Source organism: Phyllobates terribilis, unplaced genomic scaffold (genome assembly GCF_046119375.1).
Source record: "Phyllobates terribilis strain yellow unplaced genomic scaffold, ASM4611937v1 Scaffold_3__8_contigs__length_932513732, whole genome shotgun sequence".
Taxonomy (NCBI): Eukaryota; Metazoa; Chordata; class Amphibia; order Anura; family Dendrobatidae; genus Phyllobates; species Phyllobates terribilis.
The window spans coordinates 229,278,728-229,293,435 of NW_027362763.1; the positions used below are offsets into that span (position 1 = coordinate 229,278,728).

Genomic DNA, 14,708 nt, shown 5'->3' on the forward strand with positions numbered 1-14,708 from the left:
TGTAATTACTGATAGATTTCAGCTGATATCATGACTTTTCATGGCTTCTTGCACCCCCCTTTGTTCATGCGTTCAATAATTTTTCCCTGTGTCATTTCTCATTATTACACATAACTAAATTTCTGGATATTTATTGTTTGATTTATTTTCCTGTGTGGATTGGATGGGTTGTTACCGACATTTGGTGAGAATTTCATGTCAATAGCACATTTAAAAATATATTTATTGAGAAAATTGGTGACGTGTTTAATACTTATTTCACCTGCTGTGTATATATATATATATATATATATATATATATATATATATAATATATATACACAGTGCATTGGGAAAGTATTTGGCCCCCTTGAACTTTTCTACCTTTAGCCACATTTCAGGCTTCAAACATAAAGATATAAAATTCTAATTTTTTTGGGAAGAATCAACAAGTGGCACACAATCGTGAACTGGAAAAAAATTTATTGGATATTTTAAACTTTTTTAACAAATTCAAAACTGAAAAGTGGGGCATGCAATATTATTCGGCCCCCTTGAGTTAATACTTTGTAGCGCCACCTTTTGCTGCAATTCCAGCTGCAAGTCGCTTGGGGTATGTCTCTATCAGTTTTGCACATCGAGAGGCTGAAATTCTTGACCATTCTTCCTTGCAAAAGAGGTCGAGCTCATTGAGGTTGGATGGAGGGCGTTTGTGAACAGCAGTTTTCAGCTCTCTCCACAGATTCTCGATTGGATTCAGGTCTGGTCTTTGACTTGGCCATTCTAACACCTGGATACGTTTATTTTTGAACCATTCCATTGTAGATTTTGCTTTATGTTTGGGATCATTGTCTCACTCCAGAAGTTCAGTGAGGATCTCTGAATGATCCAATGTTATCCTAAATGACTGGTAATGATAAATAGAATCCACTTTTCAGTTTTGAATTTGTTAAAAAAGTTTAAAATATCCCATAAATTTCTTTCCAGTTCACGATTGTGTGCCACTTGTTGTTGATTCTTCCCCAAAAAATTAGAATTTTATATCTTTATGTTTGAAGCCAGAAATGTGGCAAAAGGTAGAAAAGTTCAAGGGGCCAAATACTTTCACAATGCACTGTATATATACTAGCTATTGAGCCCGTTCTACGCCCAGGTGGCGGGCATTTTTTATTGGTATATGGTCTCACATGCTGGTATGTGCTGCCCCCATTACGGTATTTGTGCTGCCCCCATCCTGGTATTTGTGCTGCCCCCATCCTGGTATTTGTGCTCCCCAATCCTGCTCCCCCCATCCTGTTATGTGCTGCCGTCATCTCTATCCTGGTATGCATGGCACGCCTCATCCCTATCCTGGTATGCATGGCACCCCTCAACCCCAATCCTGGTATGCATGGCACCCCTCACCCTCAATCCTGGTATGCATGGCACCCCTCACCCCCAATCCTGGTATGCATGGCACCCATCATACCCAATCCTGGTATGCATGGCACCGCTCACCCCCAATCCTGGCATGTATAGCACCCCTCACCCTCAATCTGGGTATGCATGGCACCCCTCATCCCCAATCCTGGTATGCATGGCACCCCTTATCCCAATCCTGGCATGCATGGTGCCCCTCATCCTGGTATGCATGGCTCCCTCATACCCAATCCTGGTATGCATGGTACCCCATCCCTCATCCCTATCCTGATATGCTTGGTACCCCTCTCCTGGTATGCATGGTACCCCTCATCCCTATCCTGGTATGCATGGCACCCCATCCTTCATCCTGGTATGCATGGTACCCCTCATCCCTATCATGGTATACATGGTACCCCTCATCCCTATCCGGGTATGCATGACCCCTCATCTGAATCCTGGTATGCATGACCCCCCCAGATCCCTATCCTGGTATGCATGGTACCCCTCATACCTATCCTGGTATGCATGACACCCCTCATCCCCAATCCTGGTATGCATGGCACCCCTCATCCCCAATCCTGGTATGCATGGCACCCCTCATCCCCAATCCTGGTATGCATGGCACCCCTCATCCCCAATCTTGGTATGCATGGCACCCCTCAACCCCAATCCTGGTATGCATGGCACCCCTCATCCCCAATCCTGGTATGCATGGCACCCCTCATCCCCAATCCTGGTATGCATGGCACCCCTCATCCCCAATCCTGGTATGCATGGCACCCCTCATCCCCAATCCTGGTATGCATGGCACCCCTCATCCCCAATCCTGGTTTGCATGGCACCCCTCATCCACAATCCTGGTATGCATGGCACCCCCTCACCCTAAATCCTGGTAGGCATGGTACCCCTCACCCCCAATCCTGGTATGCATGGCACCCTTCACCACTAATCCTGGTATGCATGACACCCCTCACCCCCAATCCTGGTATGCATGGCACCCCTCATCCCCAATCCTGGTATGCATGGCACCACTCATCCCAATCCTGGCATGCATGGTGCCTCTCATCCTGGTATGTATGGCTCCCTCATACCCAATCCTGGTATGCATGGTACCCCATCCCTCATCCCTATCCTGATATGTATGGTACCCCTCATCCTGGTATGCATGGTACCCCTCATCCCTATCTTGGTATGCATGGCACCCCATCCCTCATCCTAGTATGCATGGTACCCCTCATCCCTATCCTGGTATACATGGTACTCCTCATCCCTATCCTGGTATGCATTGCCCCTCATCTGAATCCTGGTATGCATGGCCCCCCCAGATACCTATCCTGGTATGCATGGTACCCCTCATCCCTGTCCTAGTATGCATGGTACCCCTCATCCCCAATCCTGCTATGCATGGCACCCCTCATCCCCAATCCTGGTATGCATGGCACCCCTCATCCTCAACCCTGGTATGCATGGCACCCATCATCCCCAATCCTGGTATGCATGGCACCCCTCATCCCCAATCCTGGTATGCATGGCACCCCTCATACCCCAATCCTGGTATGTATGGCCTCCTCATCCCCCAATCCTGATATGCATGGCACCCAACCGCTCATCCTGGTATGCATGGCTTCCTCATCCCCAATCCTGGTATGTATGGCCCCCTCATCCCTATCCTGGTATGCATGGCACTCCTCATCCCCCAATCCTGGAATACATGGCACCACATATTCCTATTCTGGTATGCATGGTACCCCTCATCCCTATTTTGGTATGCATGGTACCCCTCATCCTGGTATGCATGGCACCCCATCCATCATCCTGGTATGCATGACTCCCTCATCCCCAATTCTGGCATGCATGGCATCCCTCATCCCCAATCCTGGTATGCATGGCACCCATCATCCCCAATCCTGGAATGCATGGCACCCCTCATCCCCAATCCTGGTATGCATGGCACCCCTCATCCCCAATCATGGTATGCATGGCACCCCTCATCCCCAATCCTGGTATGCATGGAACTCCTCATTCCCAATCCTGGCTTGCATGGCACCCCTCATCTACAATCCTGATATGCATGGACCCCTCATCCCCAATCCTGGTATGCATGGCACCCCTCATTCCAAATCTGGTATACATGGCACCCCTTATCCCAATCCTGGTATGCATGGGACCCCATCCATCATCCTGGTATGTATGACACCCTCATCCCCAATCCTGGTATGCATGGCATCCCTCATCCCCAATCCTGGTATGCATGGCACCCATCATCCCCAATCCTGGTATGCATGGCACCCCTCATCCCCAATCCTGGTATGCAATGCACCCCTCATCCCCAATCATGGTATGCATGGCACCCCTCATCCCCAATCCTGGTATGCATGGAACTCCTCATCCCCAATCCTGGCTTGCATGGCACCCCTCATCCACAATCCTGGTATGCATGGCCCCCTCATCCCTCATCCTGGTATGCATGGCTTCCTCATCCCCAATCCTGGTATGCATGGTACCCCTCATCCCCAATCCTGGTATGCATGGCACTCCTGATCCCTATCCTGGTATGCATGGCACCCCATCCCTCATCCTGGTATGCATCGTACCCCGCATCCCTATCCTGGTATGCATGGTACCCCGCATCCCTATTCTGGTATGGCCTCCTCATCCCTCAATCCCGGTATGCATGGCACTCCATCCCTCATCCTGGTATGCATGGTATCCTGCATTCCTATCCTGGTATGCATGGTACCCCTCATCCCCAATCCTGGTATGCAGGGCACCCCTCATTCCAAATCTGGTATACATGGCACCCCTCATCCACAATCCTGGTATGCATGGCCCCCTCATCCCCAATCCTGGTATGCATGGCACCCCTCATTCCAAATCTGGTATACATGGCACCCCTTATCCCAATCCTGGTATGCATGGCACCCCATCTCTCATCCTGGTATTCATGGCCCCCTCTTCCCAAATTTGATATACATGGCACCCCTCATCCCAATCCTGGTATGTATGGCACCCCTCATCCCCCAATCCTGGTATGTATGGAACCCAATCCCTCATCCTGGTATGCATGGCTTCCTCATCCCCAATCCTGGTATGCATGGTACCCCTCATCCCCAATCCTGGTATGCATGGCACTCCTCATCCCTATCCTGGTATGTATGGTACCCCTCATCCTGGTATGCATGGCACCCCATCCCTCATCCTGGTATGCATCGTACCCCACATCCCTATCCTGGTATGTATGGTACCCCTCAACCAGGTATGCATGGTACCCCACATCCTTATTCTGGTATGTATGAAACCCCTCATCCTGGTATGCATGGCACCCCTAATCCCAATTCTGGTATGGCCTCCTCATCCCTCAATCCCGGTATGCATGGCACTCCATCCCTCATCCCGGTATGCATGGTATCCCGCATTCCTATCCTGGTATGCATGGTACCCCTCATCCCTATTCTGGCATGCATGGTACCCCTCATCCTGGTATGCATGGCACCCCATCCCTCATCCTGGTATGCATGGCACCCCATCCCTCATCCTGGTATGCATGGTACCCCACATCCCAATTCTAGTATGTATGGCACCCCTCATCCCCCAATCCTGGTATGCATGGCCTCCTCATCCCCCAATCCTGATATGCATGGCACCCAACCACTCATCCTGGTATGCATGGCTCCCTCATCCCCAATCCTGGAATGTATGGCCCCCTCATCCCTATCCTGATATGCATGGCACTCCTCATCCCCCAAACCTGGGATGCATGGCACCACATATTGCTATTCTGGTATGCATGGTAACACTCATCCCTATTATGGTATGCATGGTACCCCTCATCCTGGTATGCATGGCACCCCTCACCCACCAATCCTGGTATGCATGGTACCCCTCCCCCTCCAATCCTGGTATGCATGGTCCCCTCACCCCCCAATCCTGGTATGCATGGTTCCCCTCATCCCCCAATCTTGGTATGCATGGTACCCCTCATCCCCCAATCCTGGTATGCATGGTCCACTCATCCCCCAATCCTGGTATGTGTGGTGCACTTATCCCCCAATCCTGGTATGTGTGGCCCCCTCATCCCCCAATCTTGGTATGTGTGGCCCTCTCATCCCCCAATCCTGGTATGTGTGGCCCCCTCACCCCCCCAATCCTGTTATGTATAGCACCCCTCATCCCTTTCACGTTACATACTTACAAAACCCCCCACTTATACTCACCTTTCTTGCCTGTGCTCCAGCGCTGCTGTGTCCTGTTCTGCCGGAGGCCGGGGGAGGAGTGTGGCGCCGAAGTACACGTGTGCTCATACCACGCTGTCCCGGCGCAAATGCAAATGTGTCTTCAGCAAAATGGCGCCGGATAGCGCTATGCGCATGCGCCAATTCCGACGCCTTCACTCCTGCCCTGGTCTCCGGCCTGGTCAGGTAAGTATGTAAGTATGGCGCCGGTGATCGCGGTATGCGTTCAGTGCCTACGCATACCGCGATCTCCGGCACCATACACTCCTCTTACCTGTAACGGCTCCATGCGTTCTTCTGTCTGGAGCCAGACTGCGCAGGCGTGTTGCGCTTGCACAGTCTATAAAGGCTTCAGACAGAGGGACGCTTGTATTATTATATTATAGATATGTAAACATATTTAGTATATATGTATATGTACACATATACATATTGTAAAATAATATATATATATATTTGTCCATATTTAATAACATATACTATGAATATACTGTGACATATATAGTAATTTTGGTTGATTTTATTAAATTGGAGTACATATATGTAAACAAAATAATGAACAGAAGGAGAGGAAAAGACACAATTTGGATGTTTGATATGTAACGGCTTTATAGCAAAGTACATTTTCAAAATGACCACTGATCAATCAACTATTTTAACTTAATTGTTATCTATGTCAGGAGCAAGGTTAAGTTCACATGATAGAGAAAAGAGGCATACTGGTCAAATAAAAGCGCCATTGTGGGCATGTCATAGATTATAATTTAATTTTTAAACAGCATGATTGATCACAGACAACTTTGGTACCATGATTTCACTATTAGCCAGCGCCCATGTAGCTTAAACCAAAAAGATAATGACACAAAAAAAACCAAATCCTTGGTTGACGAAGGAATAAGTTCTTGACTGCAACCTGAAAAACTTTTTCACAGACAGACATAACCTACATAAATATTCCCCATAAAAAGCTACCTTTTAAAAATAAATGTTATTCTTCATAGTGTTCTTTTAAGCTACATTTAAGTGTTTTTTGCACATTTAATGGGTTTTCTACACTTAGAATATAATGGACATTATATTTGCACTGACAAATCCCTGCTGTCTGAGATCTATACATGTAGTACATTAGCTCGACTATCAGGATCTTTATTATTCTTGACAAATTTTTATTCTTGATTCCAGAGTGTCTCTATCAAAGTATAATTTTTAAATCCATGCAAACATAATATTATGCAGGATTGATTGAATGTAATTTTAGGTAACTCTTCGAATTCAAAATACTTGAAGTAAATGTTCACTCCTTAATCAATGGGTATATAATTACTTTTTTTATGTAGCTCTAGGGCACTCAAAGTTCATTCCAGTGAGAAAAGATAGAAAAGATTTCTGTTGAAGTTTGCAAATACTTTTATGCTGTGGGATTAAGGACCACAGATAATTATTTTTGTCAAATATGACATTGCTCCAGAAATTGAAAGACTGGAGTTTATGATCACTATCGACTGTGCTTACCTTAGCAAAAGAATTTTATATTTGGTGTCTCTGGGCTTCTGCTTCTGGGGTGGTCTCAGTTCATTATGAGGAATGACTTTATTAGTGCATCTCACTTTATTGATCGTAGCTCCAAAATTGAGCTGGTGTCTCCGGGAAGAAATTATCCGACCATATATATCATTGTAAGGTTTATCTATGAAAATACAAAAGAAATTGTTTTATTTTGTTGATGATTTGTGACTTTTACAGCTTCCCAGGTAGTCTTAAATTTCAAAGAATTATGGCCCAAACGCCATGGAACATCTATAAATTGAGGTTTTATTTAGACCAAAATGATGGGCAATAGTCCCAAATGAAAGGAACAACAGTTAGACTAAATCCTTGCCAATCTTCTGTCAGACTTATTAATCTTTTTTTCCTATGGTTGATTGAGAAGGGGCTGAGCTCAGTTGAGACCTAACTATATCAATTGTACCGAGCACAGTGGGGGAAAATGCACCACTGATATTTTCTCTTTTTGATGTAGACAATCTACAACCAGCAAGCGCAAGCAGGAGCCTTAAATTGAGCCTGGCAGTGGAGGCCTTCGCTAAATGGACACACTAAATAAAAAAGCAACTAAGTGAGCAGAAGACTGTAAAACGGTATGATGAGAATCTTGTTGCGGAACAAAACCTCCCGTAATCACTTTTGTGTGTTTTAACCAGTACGTTTCATGATCCACCATCCAAATATACATTGTACAAACACATGAAGAAAAATTAATGAGTGTAAGGAATAATTTATTCATTTACCTACCATAATCAAATGCCGTATTATTTATTAAATCTTGGCCACAAATGTAAATCCACTTTCTAAATACAATTTGGCATCACTGATAAATGTAATGAATTGTATCCACTAAAGACAACACATTATATGAAAGATTTATATCTGCCAACTGCTGCTTAAGATCGAACAAAACATACAAGACTGTGACTCATCTGAAAGGAGCTTCTAGGGGACACATTAAAGAAATATTTTAGAGAAAAAGGTATTATATCAATGCCAGCATATTACAGCAATGATACGACAAAACAAGCCATACCACATACATGTGTTTAAATCGCTCCAATAGTCATTGGGGTCAAGAAAATATCAGAATTTTATCAGATGTAAAATTAGGGATAATCGTTGTTTATCTATCTATTATCTATCTATCTATCTATTTATCTATCTATCCATATATCTATCTATATATCTATCTATTATCTATCCATATCTATCTATCTATCCATCTATCTAATAACTATCTACCTAATATCTATCTATCTATCTATCTATCTCTCTATCTAATATCTATCTATCCATCTATCTAATAACTATCTACCTAATATCTATCTATCTATCTATCTATCTATCTACCTATCCATATATCTATCTATCTATCTATTTACCTATCTATCTACTTATCTATCTAATATCTATCTATCCAGCTACCTAATATTTATCTATCTCATATCTATCTATTATCTTTCTACTATCTATTCATCTAACCAAGAAATATCTATTTCTTGATATTATCTGTGTATTTGTTTATAAACTATTTTTTGTTAATCTGTATATTTTTATTAATATTTATTTTTAAAGCACCATAGATTCCATGGTGCTGTACATATGTGAAAAGGATTTACATACAAAATGCATATATAAATTACAGTGAGCACTTCTATCTATCTAACACACTGTAAATGGTAAATTATTAGTTTTGCTCAGCACAAGGCATGGTTTAGCCTCAGCTATTGGTCTTAGATGTATTTTCTTGGCCCTTTTATTTGATTTACTGTAATATATTATTAGATAGCCAAAAAACAGCTATGGCATTTTATTTAGCAATCATTTTTCATTTAGGCCCAACTTTATATTTTTGCATTTAATATTTCATAATTTATTTTGAAATATATTCCCCTTATGCCACCAGATATTTTCGATCACTACGAGGCTACTTTATTGCCATATTTATTGCCTGATATATTGGAGCGTAGACCTTGAAAAACATTCTAAAAAAAATTCCACTTCAAGTTTACTGTTCTTACATGGTGTCATTTCCTAACATAATGTTACAGTAAAACTGATATATTGCCTTTTGTACATCTTTTTTAGTTTAATTGGTATTGAAATACACACAGAATGCAGAATAATACTTTGACAATTTAAATGCAGCAATCTCCTGTCTAAAAAGGATATGTTTTGACTGATCCGGTAATTCATAGGGTTAACTCTAAGGTTATAAGTCAGGAGAACAATCACCTATTTCATTATGGTAAAATCCTCAGAGATGTTAACACATTTACTTCACAATCTTAATTGCCTCAGGATGAGGCAGTGCCACACATCTTTTTAGGAGCATTAATGGCCTACTTCACCTGATTGCCGTAAGTGTTTCATCAGACGATTTGTCAAATTGTAAATTGAAGACTTTTATTCAGTGCTAACAAATGTTACCCAGCCCTAAGCAAGGATTATGTTTTTGGCCAATTAATCATTTTTAGCCGGGTACTTTTTCTCAACAATTGTCCTATTAATAGAACCTGTTTATTTAATTAACAAGATTAGTTGTATCATTAATTAAAGCAGACACTTCAATGAAACGTATTGAGCGAAGGTGTTTGTATTAATGTAAAGTTTATTTCATTTGTGTGGTTTGCGGGGGGCACTGGAATCTGACGGGAGACATTTTCCCTTACAGATTTCAGACTAAAAATATATTAATAATTATATAATAATAATGTTTTTAAGTATTGCTTTAGAACATAATCTAATAATTGGTATCATAAAGCTCCCAGAAACGTATTGGGTTGTAATTTGTAACTATGGATTTAAAACTTTCCTGTATATTGATTGATACATTGGATATTTTATCTGTGCCTCTTATATTAGTTTTAGGCTAATATCCAACAATGTAATATATAAAATTTTGAAAATGAATTGTAAAAATAATTAAAAATAATGCAAGAAATTTTTATCTTTTAACTCTTCGTGTGAAAATATGTAAAAAATAATTGTTTAAAATACCCAAATGACATGATCTTGTTTATGGCCATATTTTAACAACTTCAGACAGGTAATTATTAGTAAAAATGTGCTTGTGAATGTTATTATTGTAAAAAAGTTTTTTCTTAAGTCTTTAAACTTTTTTTTAAATTGATAACTTTAATTCCCAAATGTAAATTTGTACACCTTGATCTAACATGAGTCTTTAAAGCCCCCTGGAGTTGGATAATTGTAGTAAGACAACTATGGCTATTTACAATATGCCACAAGAAATGTAATTCACACACGGGGATAGTGTTGGCCTGCCTCCTTCTGTCTGCTTGTTCTTTAAATAAGGAGTCTTTTGTGCTCCACTTCCTGCACAGACTATTTATTCAAATACGCTTCTCATTGAGAGGTTTAACATGAAGTATTGCCTAACCACACTGAAAAACCTTTTCCTCTCTCCTCGTCATTGTGTCTTCTATTGAGTTCGGGTCTTTGGCTCTTTCGTAGTTAGCATAATTGTGAGTCTGGTTCATTCTCTAAAAGGGATCAAAAACATTTAGCTGACAGAGCCTTACACCAAGAATGAACAGATTATAGCTAATGCTGATTTTGCACTTTTGTGACATGATTACTGCCTGAGCACAGATGTAGTGAATGCGCGGTTAAAAAAAATGTAATTCTTATGGACCACCAGCAATATCAAACAGAAATTGAGAAATGGAGTAATATCTCTATTTAAAGGTCACTTAAGTCTAAGAAATCTAACATCGATTGTAAGACAGATAGTTGTTTGACTGTTTTTAAGTTTGAAAGTTATCCCTTATCCATGGAATAGGGTATAACTTCCCCAAAGCTGGGTGTCTGATGGCTGGGACCCCCATTGACCCTGAGAAACAAGTCCCAAGTGAAAGAACCTGTGAGAGATCATACTCCATTCATTCTTATAGGGATGCTGAAACCAGCCAAGTGCAGTGCTTGTCTATCTCTGCCAGTGCACACAATCAACCACCTCTCTGTAATGCACACGCCCGGGCTGAGTGGCGTGTGCGTGTATATGTAGTGATTCCACTGGACCGTGCCGGAGAGTGAATGCCTGGAGGGGCGTAACTAAGTATCCACCCGATCCGACCAGGGTCGCACGACGGCATACGACGCCAGTGCACCAAGGAGGAACCGAGCAGAGGGACCAGGTGCTACTCCAGGACAGACCCCGGACACGGCTGTTGACCCACACAGGGGAATACAGGAACAGGCAGGTTAGGCTGGCACACAGACTGCTGGGTATAGGCAGACACGGCTGGTATGCAGGCTGGCGGATGCTGGTAAGCACGACTGGTATGCAGGCAGGGAGGTACTGGCAGGTACAACAGGTTGGAGCACTGAGTGGATAGGACCCAGTACAGACTGGGACTCAGGAACAGAACCGCAGATGCGGTGGACAAACAGCAGAGTGAGGCCGCCCAGAGCGGTGAGCAAGAGCGGAAAAAGACGAGACCGCCTGGAGCGGTGAGCGAGAGAGGAGCAGCATGAGACTGCCGAAGCAGCGAGCAAAGGGTCAGAGCAGAGCGAGACTGCCGGAGCAGCGAGCAAAGGGTCAGAGCAGAGCGAGACTGCCGGAGCAGCGAGCAAAGGGTCAGAGCAGAGCGAGACTGCCGGAGCAGCGAGCAAAGGGTCAGAGCAGAGCGAGACTGCCGGAGCAGCGAGCAAAGGGTCAGAGCAGAGCGAGACTGCCGGAGCAGCGAGCAAAGGGTCAGAGCAGAGCGAGACTGCCGGAGCAGCGAACAAAGGGTCAGAGCAGAGCGAGACTGCCGGAGCAGCGAGCAAAGGGTCAGAGCAGAGCGAGACTGCCGGAGCAGCGAGCAAAGGGTCAGAGCAGAGCGAGACTGCCGGAGCAGCGAGCAAAGGGTCAGAGCAGAGCGGAAACCTCCGGAGCAGCAAGCAAAGGGTCAGAGCAGAGCGGAAACCGCAGGAGCGGTGAGCAAGGCAGAGCAGGCAAGAACCGCCGGAGCGGTGAGCAAGGCAGAGCAGAGGGGACAGGGCTCTGTTCACACGGAACAGACTGGAAGGGAAAGGCAGAACCAGGTACACACAGGATACTTGCAATGAAGTAGTGAGTGGACTCTAAACTCACAAACGGGAGTACAGGGACAACGAGTAGGAGTTAGGTACGGGATCAGATTCTGCAGGAAAAGGGAAGGTACAAACATAGAGAAAAACAGGTAACAGGCTAGGAGAGTATTCAGACAAGAACAGACACAGCAGCAAGATACAGGAGCGGGTCTAGGTATGCGGCCCCTAGAAGGCGGAACGAAAAGGCTAGGAGCGTGTTCAGACAGGAACAGGCAAGATACAGGAACGGGTCTAGGTATGCGGCCCCTAGAAGGCGGAAAGAACAGGCTAGGAGTGTGTTCACACTGGCCTGGAAATACAGCCTCCAGGATAGGCAGAAGACAACAGGCTAGAAGATAGTTCAGACAGGACACAGTTCAGACACGGGAACTGATACCGCAAGGCAGGAAGCATAGACAGGACCTGGCACATCAGTGACCAGAAGCCAACTGACAGAACACAATGCTCAGGCATGGATTCCAGGGAGGAGCTGGGTTAAATACCAGGTGACAGACAGCAATAGGCTGAGGACGCACAAGGGGTGTGCCTGCAGCTGCTACAAGAAGCAGGAAGTGATCGGGCGCCGCCCTTAAGCAGCAGAAACAGAGGCAAGCAGACAGCATGGAGGGAAGCCAGGCTAGCAGACTGGACTGGAGATCAAGTGCGCGCTCTTGCACAGTGGGAGATGGACCACTATGCAAGGATGCCGCCAGGTATGTTACACTCTCCATTCTCACAGGGGTGTTCAGAGCCCCAAATCTCAAGATTGGTGGGGATCACAGCTCTCAGGTCCCCAGCAATCAGATAATTATCCTCTATCCTGTAAAGCAGGGTTCCCCAACTCCAGTCCTCAAGGCCCACCAACAGGTCATGTTTTCAGGATTTCCTTAGTATTACACAGGTGGTGGAGTTATTGACTGTGCAGGTGATGCAGTTATCACTTGGGCAATACTAAGGAAATCCTGAAAACATGGCCTGTCGGTGGGCCTTGAGGATTGGAGTTGGGGAACTCTGCTGTACAGGGTAACTTTCAAACTTGAGAATACACTTTTAAGAGACTGCATGAGACTGTATTAGATAAAAAACTATATCATAGATAAAATCTTAATGTTTTCTTTTTTTAAAGATGATAGAATTTGGTAATTATATATATACATATATATATATATTTTATAGATTTGTCTTTGCATGCAATTTTGAGCTATGTAGTATATTATAGTCTGTGAAAGATGTGTACAAGAAACAGATGTCGTGTGATTAGACATTCACATGGCAAATGTTATTCAATAAGGATAGCTGTAAAGGTATTCAGCTGGCAGAGGGAATGCAAATAAATGTATCACTGTTAGTAAAAGACTTTGTGGTCCTGATACAGTAAATCAAAGTAAGCAGTATGAGCTGATACAGTTCTCCAAAGACGTAAAATAATAATACATGCGCATAAGAAAGGAAACGTCAAAAACAAATAAGTGAAACTCATGAACTTTGAATCTGTCATAAGAAAAGTGAAAAACAAATGTTTATTGTTGCTGTAGAACTAACAGGAGTTTATTTTACTAGCGTTAAAAAAATATTAAAAAACTCCAACAAATCAATCAATCAATCTATCTATCTATCTATCTATCTATCTATCTATCTATCTATCTATCTAAATAAATAAAAAAGACAGATAGCAGCACAACCTTAAGCAGATTTTGGGTAAAATACTTCCTGAGTAATGCGTTTGTCCAAAGCAAAATATATAAATGGAAAAAATCAGGCAGCACTCCAGTTCAAGGGAAAATTGTGGACTTTAATCCAGCACCAAGTGGTGCAACATTTCGACCTCCCAACACGGTCTTTGTCCGTGTTGTGAGGTCAAAATGTTGCACCACTTGGTGCTGGATTAAAGTCAACAATTTTCCCTTGAACTGGAGTGCTGCCTGATTTTTTCCATTTATCTATCTATCTATCTAGAAATAGTTTTTTTTCTAAAAACTGTACTTGGTTGAAAGTGGTGCATATGGAATTTCCCTTAAAAAATGATCACTGAAAGTATTGTTTAATAGAAGTCTTTATTTTCTCACAAAATGGCACACATGCTTGTTGGCTGCAAATAGACATGGTGGCACAATAAGTTTAAAGATTGTGAAATACACATAAAGCACAGCAGTTTTCTTAATGCAATTTTGCAATTCTTTTTCCAAGCAGTTTTTCTCTGGGGGCAGGGACATGTACTTCCCCACACTTTGCCCATACTATCAGTGAGTGGCTCTCAAAGTAGCTTTAAGCCTTCCTAAAGGTGATTACTACCTACTCTTGAGGCCCCGTCACACTTAGCGACGCTGCAACGATCCCGACAACGATATGACCTGTCAGGGATCGTTGCTGCGTCGCTATGTGGTCGCTGGTGAGCTGTCAAACAGGCAGGCTCAACAACGATCAGGGGAGCAGCGACATTGTGGAAAGAATCTTTCCACGATGTCCTGCTCC

General features: G+C 43.6%; 1 long non-coding RNA gene across 1 annotated transcript in view; it reads left to right on the forward strand.

The window, feature by feature from the left end:
- The window catches only part of LOC141258052 (uncharacterized), a 384,140-nt gene that overhangs the window by 74,533 nt on the left and 294,899 nt on the right, over positions 1 to 14,708 (forward strand). The window contains exon 2 of the long non-coding RNA XR_012318181.1: positions 7,633 to 7,750. This is a non-coding gene — a long non-coding RNA (uncharacterized lncRNA). The remainder of the gene's footprint in view (positions 1 to 7,632; positions 7,751 to 14,708) is intronic.